This window comes from Scyliorhinus torazame, chromosome 12, assembly GCF_047496885.1.
Source record: "Scyliorhinus torazame isolate Kashiwa2021f chromosome 12, sScyTor2.1, whole genome shotgun sequence".
Classification (NCBI taxonomy): Eukaryota; Metazoa; Chordata; class Chondrichthyes; order Carcharhiniformes; family Scyliorhinidae; genus Scyliorhinus; species Scyliorhinus torazame.
In genome coordinates, this window is record NC_092718.1 from 125,359,410 (window position 1) to 125,374,963 (window position 15,554).

Below are 15,554 nucleotides of genomic sequence, written 5' to 3' on the forward strand. Positions count from 1 at the left end.
GGGCAAAAATAATTCAGCACTCGAAGCAAGTTCTCCTTAAACAATCCACACGATACTGCTGTGCATTTCCCCAAGAACAATTGTTCCAACTTTATGCTATTCAGCTCCTGTCTTAAAACAGTATAACGTCCCCTCCCCCAATTAAATTTCTTCCCATAATGTGTGTCCCTGTCCCTCTTCATGTCTGCGGCAACGCTCAAGGAGTTGTCGTCACTGTCACCGAAATGCTCTTCCACCGAGGCATCTGACACCTGGTCTGGTTCGTTGCCGAGCACCAAGTCCATTATGGCCTCTCCCCTAGTCGGCCTATCTACATATTTAGTCAGGAATCCTTCCTGTACACACCTGGCAAAATCTGCTCCATCCAAACCATTTGCACTAAGGAGGTTCCGGTCAATATCAGGGAAATTGAAGTCACCCATGACAACAACTCTGTTACGTCTGCACTTTTCCAAGATCTCCCGCCCAATCTCCCGCCAAAAATGGCAGCACGATAGCATTGTGGATAGCACAATTGCTTCACAGCTCCAGGGTCCCAGGTTCGATACCAGCTTGGGCCACTGTCTGTGCGGAGTCTGCACATACTCCCCGTGTGTGCGTGGGTTTCCTCCGGGTGCTCCGGTTTCCTCCCACAGTCCAAAGATGTGCAGGTTAGGTGGATTGGCCATGATAAATTGCCCTTAGTGTCCAAAATTGCCCTTAGTGTTGGGTGGGGTTAGTGGGTTATGGGGATAGGGTGGAGGTGTTGACCTTGGGTACGGTGCGCTTTTCAAAAGACGGTGCAGACTCGATGGGCCGAATGGCCTCCTTCTGCACTGTAAATTCTATGATAATCTATGATAATCTGTTCCTCTACCTCTCAGGTGCTATTGGGGGGTCTGTAGAAAACTCCCAATAAGGTGACTGCCCCTTTCTTGTTTCTCACTTCCACCCATACTGACTCAGTAGACACACCCTCCTCAACTGCCTCCTTTTCTGCAGCTGTGGTGCACTCCCTAATTTACAGTGCGACTCCCCCTCCTCTTTTACCTCCCTCCCTCTTCTTCTGAAAGCATCTAAACCCCGGAACTTCAAACAACCATTCCTGCCCCTGTGAAATCCATGTCTCCGTAATGGCCACAACATCGCAGCTGCAAGTACTGATCCATGCTCTAAGATCATACCCCTTATTCGTGGCACTACCTGCATTGAAAGAGACATACTTTAGCCTATTCCACTGAGTGCAAATTTGCCCTATCAACGGTCTATCCTTCCTCACAGACTTGCTGCATATTACTTCTGATTGTTCAACAGCTAACCTTTCCACTGATCCATAGCTCTGTTTCCCATCCCCCTACCAAACTAGTTTACCCCCCCCCCCCCCGAAGAGCTCTAGCAATCCTGCCCTCCAGTTTAGGTGCCCTCCGTCCTTCATGTAAAGGTCTCACCTTCCACAGAAGATATCCCAATGATCCACATATATGGAGCCTTCCCTCGTGCACCCGCCCTGTAGCCACGGACTCAGCTGCACTCACGCTCTGTTACTTGCCACACTTGCACGTGGCACCTGTAGCAATCCTGAGATCACTACTCTGCTTGTTGTCTATTCCCCTAACTTTTGAGTATCCTATCACTACTGCTTTTCTATTCACCCTCTTCTCTTCTGAGCCACAGAACCAGACTCAGTGCCAGAGACCTGGCCTCTGGGGCCTTCCCCTGTTAGGTCATCCCCCCCCCCCCCGCCCCCTAGCAGCTATCAAAACGGTTTACTTGTTTTGAAGGGGAACGGCCACGAGGGATCCCTGCCGTTCGTTTTCTTTCCCCTGACTGTAATCCAGCTACACTTGACCGGTGCTTTGCTGTGGCTACCTCCCTGTCAATCTTCTCTGATACTCCCTCTGCCTCCCGAATGATCCGACGTTCATCCAGCTCAAGCTCCAGTTCCCTAACAAGGTCTCGGAGGAGCTGGAGTTGGGTGCACGTATCGCAGGTATAGTCAGCGGGGACACCGGCGGTATCCATCACCAACCACATCCCACAGGAGGAGCATGCAACTGCCGTAGCCTCCACCCCCACGTACCAAACGTAATATTGCTGTCCTGTGGACCAACCGGAACTCCGCCCTCCGACTCTGCTCCCTTTCAGCTGAACTCTCTGTAAACTCCCGGCTCCCTTCACGCTTATTGAGGAAATGTAGGAAACGAAATAAAAGGAGCACCGTACTCCCTTCTCACGTAACTCCCTCAGACACCAAACTCTCACTGTAGCACTCAAATGCACCCAAAATCAGAACTCAGTGCAAACAATGTCTGCAATGTAGCTGGGTCACCTTTATACTGTGACGCTGGCCTCTGAAAACCGGCCTAATCCAATTGATAAATTAACAAGCTCCAGCTGCAAGTAGCTACAAGTAGAACCTTTGTTCAAAGTTGATTGAAAATTCAACTTCTTCTAAACCATACAACAACTTTTCAGCTAATGAACTAACTAAACGAAAGACTAGACTTTAGATATAAATGAACTATGCTACCGTGCTGCCCATCTTTGATAACGTCCTTGTTTATGGGTCTTTAATGATAGGCTTGGTGAAATCTGAAGCTGGAACAATTCCTTAACAAAAACATTGTAAAATAGTACCAGCAATGTTTGACGAAAGTGAACCTGGGATGAACCGTCGACCGCTGAGACCTTAATTTCAAGGCCCAACAGCATGCTTCGCTCAGAATGAAGCAGGACGGGCTTTCTCCAATCGGGCAGTATATTTTGATTCAAACTGTGAGTCTAGAGATTTGCGTACCTGTTTAAGTAAATACATAGCTGAAATCACAGAGTCATATATAAAACCGTATTTAAAGGAAACTCATCTTGCCTTTGAGTATTCAATTCCCTTTGCATTCGACAGTTGATGCCTCACATTGGGCAACATTAGCAGCAATGCATAGGTTTCGTTCTGTGGAGTGTTTGGAGAGTGTTGGCTTTTATTCACTCGGGAACAGATGAGTAAGAGGTATCTTGATCAGATACATAACGATGTGAAGGGACGTTGATGAGGTGAATGTGAAGCGGTTGTTTCCTCTTGTTTACATATGCGATGATGCGTATTTAAGACATGAGTACTGAGTATTTCGAACAATTTTCGCGAATGCAATGGAAGCAGAATCTTTGAATATTTCAAGATAGAGCTACATCGACTCTTGACTGACAAGGGGGTGAATGTTTGTCAGGTTTCGGCACAAATTTGATTTTGGACTTGCAATCAACTTCGGCATTTTCTTGTTGAATGGTGGAGCAGGCTCGAGGGGCCCAGCGGCCCACTGCAGCGCCTGAACTATATGACCCTAGGCTCATTTATTCAAATACAATCAAATTTTCTGGAAATGTCAGTTAATCGGGAAAGAGACGTTGCGAGCGTACACGTTTGATAATATTTTTGAATCTAACCACTATGGACAGATGCTCCTGTTTCGTGTAAACGCTTGTTCATTGAGATTATAAACCATGACTGTTAGTTTGCGACAGGGATATTTTCAGCGCCCTTGCTTCAGTACGTTTTAGGTTAATTGCTTGGATGGTGGACATTGTATTGTTGACAACGTTGCCAGTAAATCGGATAGGCCAGAATGATGGTGCAAAGTTAAGTTAATGCTTTAAAAATGCTACATGCAGATGGTGATTAATATTAGAATATGTCAAGCCGTTTAACCCACGGCAATCTTGAAAATTGAAATAATAATAAGTTTGAAAAACACTGCAAACTCTCGCTTCACCGTGATGCACAGTTCACTCTGCTGAGTAGAGGGACCTGTGTATGCTGGTGCACGAGTCGCAAAAAGTTGGTGTGCAGGTGCAACAGGTGATCAAGAAGGCTAATCGAGTTTTGTCTTTCATTGCTAGAGGGATGGAATTGAAGACTAGGGAGGGTATGCTGCAATTGTATGAGGTGTTGGTGAGTCCACATCTGGAGTATTGTGTTCAGTTTTGGTCTCCTTACCTGAAAAAGGACATATTGGCACTGGAGGGAGTGCAGAGGAGATTCACTAGGTTGATCCCAGAGTTGAGGGGATTAGATTCTCACGAGAGGTTGAGTAGACTGGGACTGTACTCATTGGAGTTTAGAACGATGCGGGGTGATCTTATTCAAACATATACAATTATGAAGGGACTAGATAGGATACATGCGGCAGGTTGTTTCCACTGGTCGGGGAAAGCAGAACTAGGCGGCATAGCCTCAAAATAAGGGGAAGTAGATTTAGGACCGAGTTTAGGAGGAACTTCATCATCCAAAGGGTTGTGAATCTCTGGAATTCCTTGCCCAGTGAAGCAGTTGAGGCTCCTTCTTTAAACGTTTTTAAGAAAAAGATAGATACCTTTCTAAAGAATAAAGGGATTCGGGGATATGGTGTACGGGCCGGAGAGTGGAGCTGAGTCCACAAAGATCAGCCATGGTCTCATTGAATGGCGTAGCAGGCTCGAGGGACCAGATGGCCTACTCCTGTTCCTAGTTCTTATGTTCTTTTTTTCTTATGTTCCTGGCTCACAGGAAATTAATATTGGCGATAGCGGTAGGAACGCCGAAAACAAATAAAATGGCTGTGTGAATTGCAGGGAAAATTGGGTATAAAATACTGCAAATATTGTCTTATTCTCAACTGCAAATGAAATTGATGAAACCTATTCTAAAAAACACTTACTGTCTAATAATGTGATCGAATACAGGCTTCCGTTAGACGTGTCACGGGGAATATTAATATTCTTATAATATTAATATAACTCTTGGGATAATGAGGTAGTCATTCGTAACCGATGGCAAGTTTAAGCCTATGTTCACTGATGCCTAGAATATGCCTAGATTGAACTGCATGACAAAACAATTCCGAAATGCGACATGGTTTTCTTTTTGTAACATTTATCTTCCTGTGAACATACGGATTTCAGTGGGTGGAAGTGTCGATGACATTTAAGGCCTCAAGGATTCGTGAATGTATGTGTGACCTGAGTGGCTGGTTGGGATTCTAACCTAAATTTAAAAAAAATTTGAGTATTTGGAAACTAATTAAACATAATAACTTAATTATAATTTAGAGGATATCTAAGCCAGAGATCGGAGAGTATTATAGGTAGCTATCGCATTTCTATTAGAAATCTAGTGCTAGGAAACAGATAGTTGACAGTAACTTTGCAATTTAAAAAAAAAGGTATTAAAAAAAAAAGACAAATTCTAATTTTAATTAATTGACGCAATGTCAGTTAGAGGGGTGCTGTGCTCTGACTGTGAGATGTGGCAGGTCCGGGAGGCTTCCAGCGTCCCGGATGGCTTCATCTGCAGAAAGTGCACCCGACTGCAGCTCCTCACAGACCGCATGGTTCGGTTGGAGCAGCAATTGGATGCACTTAGGAGCATGCAGGTGGCGGAAAGCGTCATAGATCGCAGTTATGTAAATGTGGTCACACTCAAGGTGCAGGCAGAGAAATGGGTGACCAACAGAAAGGGCAGGCAGTCAGTGCAGTAATCCCCTGTGGTTGTCCCCCTCTCGAACAGATATACCCCTTTGGATACTGTCGGGGGGGATAGCCTATCAGGGGAAAACAGCAGCAGCCAGAGCAGTGGCACCACGGCTGGCTCTGATGTTCAGAAGGGAGGGTCAAAGCGCAGAAGAGTAATAGTAATAGGGGACTCTATAGTCAGGGGCACAGATAAGCGCTTCTGTGGACGTGAAAGAGACTCCAGGATGGTATGTTGCCTCCCTGGTGCCAGGGTCCAGGATGTCTCTGAACGGGTAGAGGGAATCCTGAAGGGGGAGGGCAAACAGGCAGAGGTCGTTGTACATATTGGTACTAACGACATAGGCAGGAAGGGGCATGAGGTCCTGCAGCAGGAGTTCAGGGAGCTAGGCAGAAAGTTAAAAGACAGGACCTCGAGGTTTGTAATCTCGTGATTACTCCCTGTGCCACGTGCCAGTGAGGCTAGAAATAGGAAGATAGAGCAGACAAACACGTGGCTAAACAGCTGGTATAGGAGGGAGGGTTTACGTTTTCTGGACCACTGGGAGCTCTTCCGGGGCAGATGTGACCTGTATAAGATGGACGGGTTGCATCTAAACCGGAGAGGCATAAATATCCTGGCCGCGAGGTTTGCTAGTGTCACACGGGAGGGTTTAAACTAGTATGGCAGGGGGGTGGGTACGGGAGCAATAGGTCAGAAGGTGAGAGCATTGAGGGAGAACTAGGGAATAGGGACAGTGTGGCTCTGAGGCAGAGCAGACGGGGAAACGTTGCTGAACACAGCGGGTCTGGTGGCCTGAAGTGCATATGTTTTAATGCAAGGAGCATTACGGGTAAGGCAGATGAACTTAGAGCTTGGATTACTACTTGGAACTATGATGTTATTGCCATTACAGAGACCTGGTTGAGGGAAGGGCAGGATTGGCAGCTAAACGTTCCAGAATTTAGATGTTTCAGGCGGGATAGAGGGGGATGTAAAAGGGGAGGCGGAGTTGCGCTACTTGTTCGGGAGAATATCACAGCTATACTGCGAGAGGACAGCTCAGAGGGCAGTGAGGCTATGTGGGTAGAGATCAGGAATAAGAAGGGTGCAGTCACAATGTTGGGGGTATACTACAGGCCTCCCAACAGCCAGCGGGAGATAGAGGAGCAGATAGGTAGACAGATTTTGGAAAAGAGTAAAAACAACAGGGTTGTGGTGATGGGAGACTTCAACTTCCCCAATATTGACTGGGACTCACTTAGTGCCAGGGGCTTAGACGGGGCGGAGTTTGTAAGGAGCATCCAGGAGGGCTTCTTAAAACAATATGTAAACAGTCCAACTAGGGAAGGGGCAGTACTGGACCTGGTATTGGGGAATGAGCCCGGCCAGGTGGTAGATGTTTCAGTATGGGAGCATTTCGGTAACAGTGACCACAATTCAGTAAGTTTTAAAGTACTGGTGGACAAGGATAAGAGTGGTCCGAGGATGAATGTGCTAAATTGGGGGAAGGCTAATTATGACAATATTAGGCGGGAACTGAAGAACATAGATTGGGGGCGGATGTTTGAGGGCAAATCAACATCTGACATGTGGGAGGCTTTCAAGTGTCAGTTGAAAGGAATACAGGACAGGCATGTTCCTGTGAGGAAGAAAGATAAATACGGCAATTTTCGGGAACCTTGGATGACGAGTGATATTGTAGGCCTCGTCAAAAAGAAAAAGGAGGCATTTGTCAGGGCTAAAAGGCTGGGAACAGACGAAGCCTGTGTGGCATATAAGGAAAGTAGGAAGGAACTTAAGCAAGGAGTCCGGAGGGCTAGAAGGGGTCATGAAAAGTCATTGGCAAATAGGGTTAAGGAAAATCCCAAGGCTTTTTACACGTACATAAAAAGCACGAGGGTAGCCAGGGAAAGGGTTGGCCCACTGAAGGATAGGCAAGGGAATCTATGTGTGGAGCCAGAGGAAATGGGCGAGGTACTAAATGAATACTTTGCATCAGTATTCACCAAAGAGAAGGAATTGGTAGATGTTGAGTCTGTAGATGGGGGTGTAGATAGCCTGGGTCACATTGTCATCCAATAAGACGAGGTGTTGGGTGTCTTAAAACATATTAAGGTAGATAAGTCCCCAGGGCCTGATGGGATCTACCCCAGAATACTGAAGGAGGCTGGAGAGGAAATTGCTGAGGCCTTGACAGAAATCTTTGGATCCTCGCTGTCTTCAGGGGATGTCCCGGAGGACTGGAGAATAGCCAATATTGTTCCTCTGTTTAAGAAGGGTAGCAAGGATAATCCCGGGAACTACAGGCCGGTGAGCCTTACTTCAGTGGTAGGGAAATTACTGGAGAGAATTCTTCGAGACAGGATCTACTCCCATTTGGAAGCAAATGGGCGTATTAGTGAGAGGCAGCACGGTTTTGTGAAGGGGAGGTCGTGTCTCACTAACTTGATAGAGTTTTTCGAGGAGGTCACTAAGATGATTGATGCAGGTAGGGCAGTAGATGTTGTCTATATGGACTTCAATAAGGCCTTTGACAAGGTCCCTCATGGTAGACTGGTACAAAAGGTGAAGTCACACGGGATCAGGGGTGAACTGGCAAGGTGGATCCAGAACTGGCTAGGCCATAGAAGGCAGAGGGTAGCAATGGAGGGATGCTTTTCTAATTGGAGGGCTGTGACCAGTGGTGTTCCACAGGGATCAGTGCTGGGACCTTTGCTCTTTGTAGTATATATAAATGATTTGGAGGAAAATGTAACTGGTCTGATTAGTAAGTTTGCAGACGACACAAAGGTTGGTGGAATTGCGGATAGCGATGAGGACTGTCTGAGGATACAGCAGGATTTAGATTGTCTGGAGACTTGGGCGGAGAGATGGCAGATGGAGTTTAATCCGGACAAATGTGAGGTAATGCATTTTGGAAGGGCTGATGCAGGTAGGGAATATACAGTGAATGGTAGAACCCTCAAGAGTATTGAAAGTCAAAGAGATCTAGGAGTACAGGTCCACAGGTCATTGAAAGGGGCAACACAGGTGGAGAAGGTAGTCAAGAAGGCATACGGCATGGTTGCCTTCATTGGCCGGGGCATTGAGTATAAGAATTGGCAAGTCATGTTGCAGCTGTATAGAACCTTAGTTAGGCCACACTTGGAGTATAGTGTTCAATTCTGGTCGCCACACTACCAGAAGGATGTGGAGGCTTTAGAGAGGGTGCAGAAGAGATTTACCAGAATGTTGCCTGGTATGGAGGGCATAAGCTATGAGGAGCGATTGAATAAACTCGGTTTGTTCTCACTGGAACGAAGGAGGTTGAGGGGCGACCTGATAGAGGTATACAAAATTATGAGGGGCATAGACAGAGTGGATAGTCAGAGGCTTTTCCCCAGGGTAGAGGGGTCAATTACTAGGGGGCATAGGTTTAAGGTGAGAGGGGCAAGGTTTAGAGTAGATGTACGAGGCAAGTTTTTTACGCAGATGGTTGTGGGTGCCTGGAACTCACTACCGGAGGAGGTAGTGGAAGCAGGGACGATAGGGACATTTAAGGGGCATCTTGACAAATATATGAATAGGATGGGAATAGAAGGATACGGACCCAGGAAGTGTAGAAGATTGTAGTTTAGTCGGGCAGTATGGTCGGCACGGGCTTGGAGGGCCGAAGGGCCTGTTCCTGTGCTGTACATTTCTTTGTTCTTTGTTCTTTTTGTTATCTCAACTCAAGGGACATGTGAGTTGTCTGGATTTATGCAAGACTCATCTCGCTTGATTTTTTTTTTTGATATCCACTGACATGCAATGGCATTCAAGTGTGATGTGGGGTGGGCACGAACAATTATCTAGCAGCATGATCACATTTGACATAAAAGTCATGAATTATGGAACAGGCCTATTCCGACATCTGTTGTTACAACCTTCAACTCGGTAATGTAAAAGGGAAGGGAGAAGCTTATTGGATAATCACAGAATAGATTATGTTGCATTAATTCAAATTATGTTAACATAAGGGGCACAGGAGGTGTATGTTACGAATGCCAGTGCAATGGATTTTAACGATTCCATAGTCAAAGGGAGAGACATTGATTTTTAAAACCATTATTGTGTATTAACAGTGTGTCTAACCTCCGTGCTCAAGGGGACATTTTCATCAATGCGAAGAGTGGAACACCGTGTGGTGGAACGTTCGTAATGTGAGTGTTCTAAAACACGCCAGGTGATGAGATGAGAGAAGACGGATATTCAGTTGCGATCGTCTGTTTTGAGCAGCTAATCAGGACGTTTAACAATGCGAGTTGATGATACCAATTGTTGGATTGCCGCCTGCATCGTTCACAAGTGAAATGGAGATAGTGTTTGTACCATTACTAAAATTAATATTCATAAGGGGAGGAACGATGGATACATGCTGCAAGCGATCGTGCGTTTAATTCTTACTGGACTGAGCTTGGCTCTCAGGCGGGACTGTGTTGCATTGGATTAGTCCGCTTGGGTTAAATTGGACACCTGATATAAACTAATTTGTAAAGCGAATGTAACGCAGCATTCACAATTATTAACGATGTATGAGGTGTGCAAGCTGAGGTCGGGAGATACGACTGGAGACCGCAGTCGCAGGATATTAAATACTGATGTACAAACGGTCGGTATTAAAATGCATGCACAACTGTGGTGAACATGTTTCACGAAGTACCGGTTTTAATGTGGCCATATACTTTAGTTGTAAGAAGTAAATGTTGCTCTAACATACTGAGGACCACATGCTTAAAGTAACGTTGTAGATTTTGGTCAAAATTTGTGAAATAAAACAAACATGAGTGAGTGAGGCAATGCTGAATTGCGAGGACATTGGAGTTTCGGAAGAGTTTCCATAATCTGGACATTATTATTTTAACATAACGTATTGAATAAATTTAATTTGGGAACCTAAATTTTGTTTCACCCAGTTATCGATCTGAAACCGGTCAGTCTAAAAACAAATAAAGGAAAGATTTTTGAAAATATGTCCCCGTAAAATGGATATCTATATTTTCCGTATAGAGTTGGGAATCAGGTAACACAATAACTGTTTCTTAGGAACGGAACACATCAGGCTTACGTTGGGAGGCAATGATTAAAATGGGATAATCATGCATTAATCTATCTGGTTGCATTGGAGATGCGCATACAACAAAACGAAGGAGAACATCTCAACTCGAAGTGAAAGATAAACGTCGTAGAAGAACTCAGTCGGCCTGGCAACGTCCATAGAGAGAGAAACAGATAATGCTTCAAGTTCGAATGACTTTCTCCAAAACTCTTTTTCTCAATGATACATTCGATGATGGTCCGTAAAATTAGCTAGAAAGGGACATAGTTTGGGCAGCACGGTAGCATTGTGGATAGCACAATTGCTTCACAGCTCCAGGGTCGCAGGTTCGATTCCGGCTTGAGTCACTGTCTGTGCGGAGTCTGCACGTCCTCCCCGTGTCTGCGTGGGTTTCCTCCGGGTGCTCCGGTTTCCTCCCACAGTCCAAAGATGTGCAGGTTAGGTGGATTGGCCATGATAAATTGCCCTTAGTGTCCAAAATTGCCCTTAGTGTTGGGTGGGGTTACTGGGTTATGGGGATAGGGTGGAGGTGTTGACCTTGGGTAGGGTGCTCTCTCCAGGAGCTGGTGCGGACTCGATGGGCCGAATGGCCTCCTTCTGCACTGTTAATTCTATGATCTATGATAGTAAAACGGAACAACAGTACAAAAATCAAAACATCTGTAATAGGTCAAGGGTGGTTTTGAATTAAAGAGTAAGCGCAAGAAAAATGCGACATGGATAAATGGTAGTACAACTAAATCCGACCTTCCTATTATCACAAGGAAAAAAGTAAAAAAGAAAACGAATCAATAACGAGGAGTGTACGGTGAATGTTAATTGAATTCTTGAAGTGAGAATCCTGCGAAATGTAATGATGTGAGAGTGAAGATAAAGTGGAAGTGAAGAGAAGTGTACATATCCTTCAATTGAGAATTATTTATCAAGTGATCTTTCATCAGCATTATAAAAGTAAGTGATTATTCAGGAGCGGAAGGATCATTTTAGTGTCAACAGGATGATATATGCTGAGAGGCACAGGGCAAGACGAGCAGAAGCAATATTTACTTTTTATCGGTATTTACTCAGCAACAGGGTGCTGCATACATCGGTGCAGTTGGTTATGGTACAATAACGGATACCATTAAACCTGATAGGAAGAATGCACTGGAACTGTTGACGATGGTCAGATAGAATAATTTCCCACCTGCAGCACTGATGGTTGTGAACGAAACTGACGGGAGGGTTCGAATAAGAAAATCACAGAATTGCTACGGCTCATAATGTTTGCACCGGCACTCCAACATGCATCATTTTGTGTTATTGACGAGCCGTTTTCCCATGCCACGGCACATGGTTTCTTTCCAACTAATCGTCAACTGACCTCTTAAATGCCTCGATTGAAGTTGCCTCCACTTGACTTACAGGCAGTGCCTTCCAGACCGAATTCACTCATAATGTGAAAATACAGATCATGCAGCATTTTTTTTATTATTCCAATAACTTTCAATCCGTGCTGTCTGCTTCTTTACCTTTTTCGTGCGACAAAGGTTTTTCCCTATTGCTTTCACGATTTTCAACATCTTGCCTCAAAGAGGTCAGTCAAAGGATCTCTAATCTATCCTCATAAGTGACGCTTTTGATCTTTGGAAACATTAGTAAACTGATAGTCATGAATTATTTAAAAAATGTTTGTTCTAAGTTTTGGAAGACATAATATCAGTTAATTTTCAACTCCGTTAACATATTCGCAAAATTTTCTTTCAATTAAATGTGAGAAATGTCAATGCAGCTGTTCCTTTCCATCTTCAGAACTAAGCAATCAGTCGACTAACTGTATTTAGCTTCACGGCCACCAGTAGGGCTGATATCAATGGCTGTAAGCGTTGGCATGTGTTTATATATGCTAAACTAGACCATAAACAATAACATCCTCTATCAGGAAGGTTGCCTGTCTCCACCTTTGTCACATCGCAAATCTACTTGCGTGGCTCAGGTTATCTTCTATTGTAAACACGTTTTAGCGCAAGCTCAGCTGTAGTTCCAATCTACGCAATGGGTTCTTATTCTCTCCATAAAATTGCACCCATTCAACTTATTTTGCTACCCGGCGGTCATGCTTCCTAATACGCACTGCCATTATTGCGAAATGTAACCTACACAAGTGGCTTTTTATGGATTTTTTATATTTCATTATGATCTCGGAATTGTTTGCGCCAAATGTTTTTAGTATCAGTGTCACGTCGTCCAGGCCCTGATCTCTTTAGAAACAAATGCCTCTATTACTTTCAGGCTATTGTGTTTTTCAAATTGTATTTCTTTCAAGAGAGATGATCGCATATCAGTGCGACTATCTAGTAAACTTGCCCCCACTCAAATCGGTTGAGTAACTAAATTTATTTTCACCATTTTGTTCTCCGAATTCTTTTCTGGGACACTAGTTGTTTGACCTGTAACAAAGTTCTTACTTGCTTAATTTTTTGATTCCATCGTCAGATTTTTTGTGTTCTGGAATGTGACAACCAGCGATAACAGACCGTTAATTCACTTCTGCAATATTGAGAGAGAATTATTGAGGACAGCACTTGTGGATATCTTCCAGGATTAGATCAATGCTAAGTTATTTCCTATTGTGAAGTAATCTGGCTCAGGAACGAAAGTTGAATCCATCTTATTATTGCTGCTTCCCGACAAGAATTTGCCCAAGGGCGTTTAAGCAAACAATAAGTTTTTAATACATAACGGGTCTCTGCAATACATTGGGTTGTCAGTGATGAGTCATCTATTCGCACTATTGATTAGACACCTTGAGCTGTATTGACAGACGCCTGAATATTGAATATATGACTGTCACGGGAGTTCATTGCATCGTCAACGTGATGACACATATAATCATGCAGGTAATGTGCGGGGAGCGATTCAAACTCTATGGTGTTCTAATCTCAATTTCTAAGTTAATGTGGAATTTATTCAATGTTCCAAAGTATCAAAAGAAGCTACTCAGCAATATTTTACGTTCGTATTATATGATTAGGAGACATACTTCCTGTATAATGCCAAAATTCCCAGCATACAAATTATACATTGCGTGTGCAAATAACGGTTGATGCTAGATGAAATGATAATTTTAAATGTATAATACGCATGTCTTGTTCAACAGAAAGCGACATTAAGGTATAATGATCAAGTGGAATGTTTCAGTTTTTGATCGCAGTTCAACCAACATGTCCTGAAATGGCAATGCATATGCAAGACCTGAATGCCGTCCAGTTATTACAAATAAAATGTTGAGCTCACAAATGACACATTTTTTTTCCATCAAAATTATTTAATCATCTCAGTGAAAAAACGGAAAATTGATTATGAGATGCAGAGGCTTCAGGAGACATTGCGTTATATAGTTGTATTGATGATAGCCTCAGGGGCTGGGCATTGCTGAATCAGTGCACTGGGATATCATCCAGAATATCAACCAAATTTTTTGCTTGTGAATCCTGCCGGAGAGACGGACATTCTGCTAAATTGTAGCTGTCGTGACATCCCGACTGGGTTAGATGGGGCTAAAGATATCTCAATGGATAGGAGAATGGTGCAGAGATAACCAAATGTTACGATGTTCTGCTGCAATCAGACCATTTTAAGTTCCTCACCTTCATCTTTTTCTTTCAACCTTTCCCCTGTAAGAAGGCATGCGATTTCATTGCGCAAAGTGGATTAATGTTAGCCTATAAACCAACATGTATGCAATGGGATATTATGCACCGGCAGTTGAGCAGTTGCAGAAAGGTACCAAATCCATCCTGAGAAGGAATTATTATCATTGGCCGTCTTTAAGTTGTTGTTTCGTCAGATGAGGCAGTCCGAGTTGACCAGAAGATATCAAGTCAACTATCCGGATATTTTAATCCAAGTTTCAGAGTTAGGCAGATAAACTGCTTCGGGACAGATAATTAGCAAATGATCGACTTTCTCTGTTCAATTGTCCAATGATGCACAAAGAGAATGTTTATCCTTCAATCGGATAAAATTACGTAGCCACCTTACCTAAATCTTTCAACGCCTGCTTGCACACATTAAGCTCTGTAATTTAGCAAAAAAGACCTTGAATTAGTTACTTTCACAACAGATGTATGAATCTACCCTCCTATACATGCCATCAGCTTTCCTTGATGTAAGCTTTCGCTAAGACTGATTATAAGCATAACATTCTTTAAGCCAAATGAATGCATTTGATATGTCCCGATGAAGCAAACGGCAGGAACTCTTGACTCTTTGCCAATGAATCTTGTTAAAATTATACTTCGTGCTGCATTGCTGTAAATAATACTGTTGTTACTTGCGGCGTAAAATTACACAACCGGAGTGGAGAACATAACTTTATTTAATTTGTGTTCATTGCCGCATGTTGAGAGTTAATTTTGGGCCTGAGTAGCATCGAAGTGTTTCCGGAGGAGTTATATACACTAGGAGAGGCAAAATGTAATTACCCCTTAGATTCATGAAATGGTTTAAGATGTGTGCAGATACGTTAGTGCATATCTAGTCTATTAGAAGGACAGAGTGAATAGCAGGTTATATTCCTATGCTATTGACGATATTAAATCCTGTAAACATTTATGTTTGGTTGCTATGACCTTAATATATCTAAATATCAAACAGGTATAAACAGGGTGATGGTAAGAATGCGACCGATTTACACTGAATGTCTGGATGTCTGTTTACAGCGGCAAAGTGAAAGCATATGAATAGATCCAATTCCTTTGTTGCACCTCAATCATGAAGTGACTCAGGTGTGTTGTGATCCATTGTGACACAACGACACAAATGTGTTCTTCTTATAGCCATCAAAATAGTTGTGAAGTTGTTTAAAACACTGTTTCGCTTTTGCAAAGCTCTGGGATTTTAAATTGGGCAGCAGCTCAATTCCATAGACCAAGTGGCCACGGAGAATAATCTGAAGACAATGAAAAGATTGCCTTTGGCATGCTGGTTCATAACTAAATGTTTTAAGTCTCCCCTACAAGAATCTCCCAC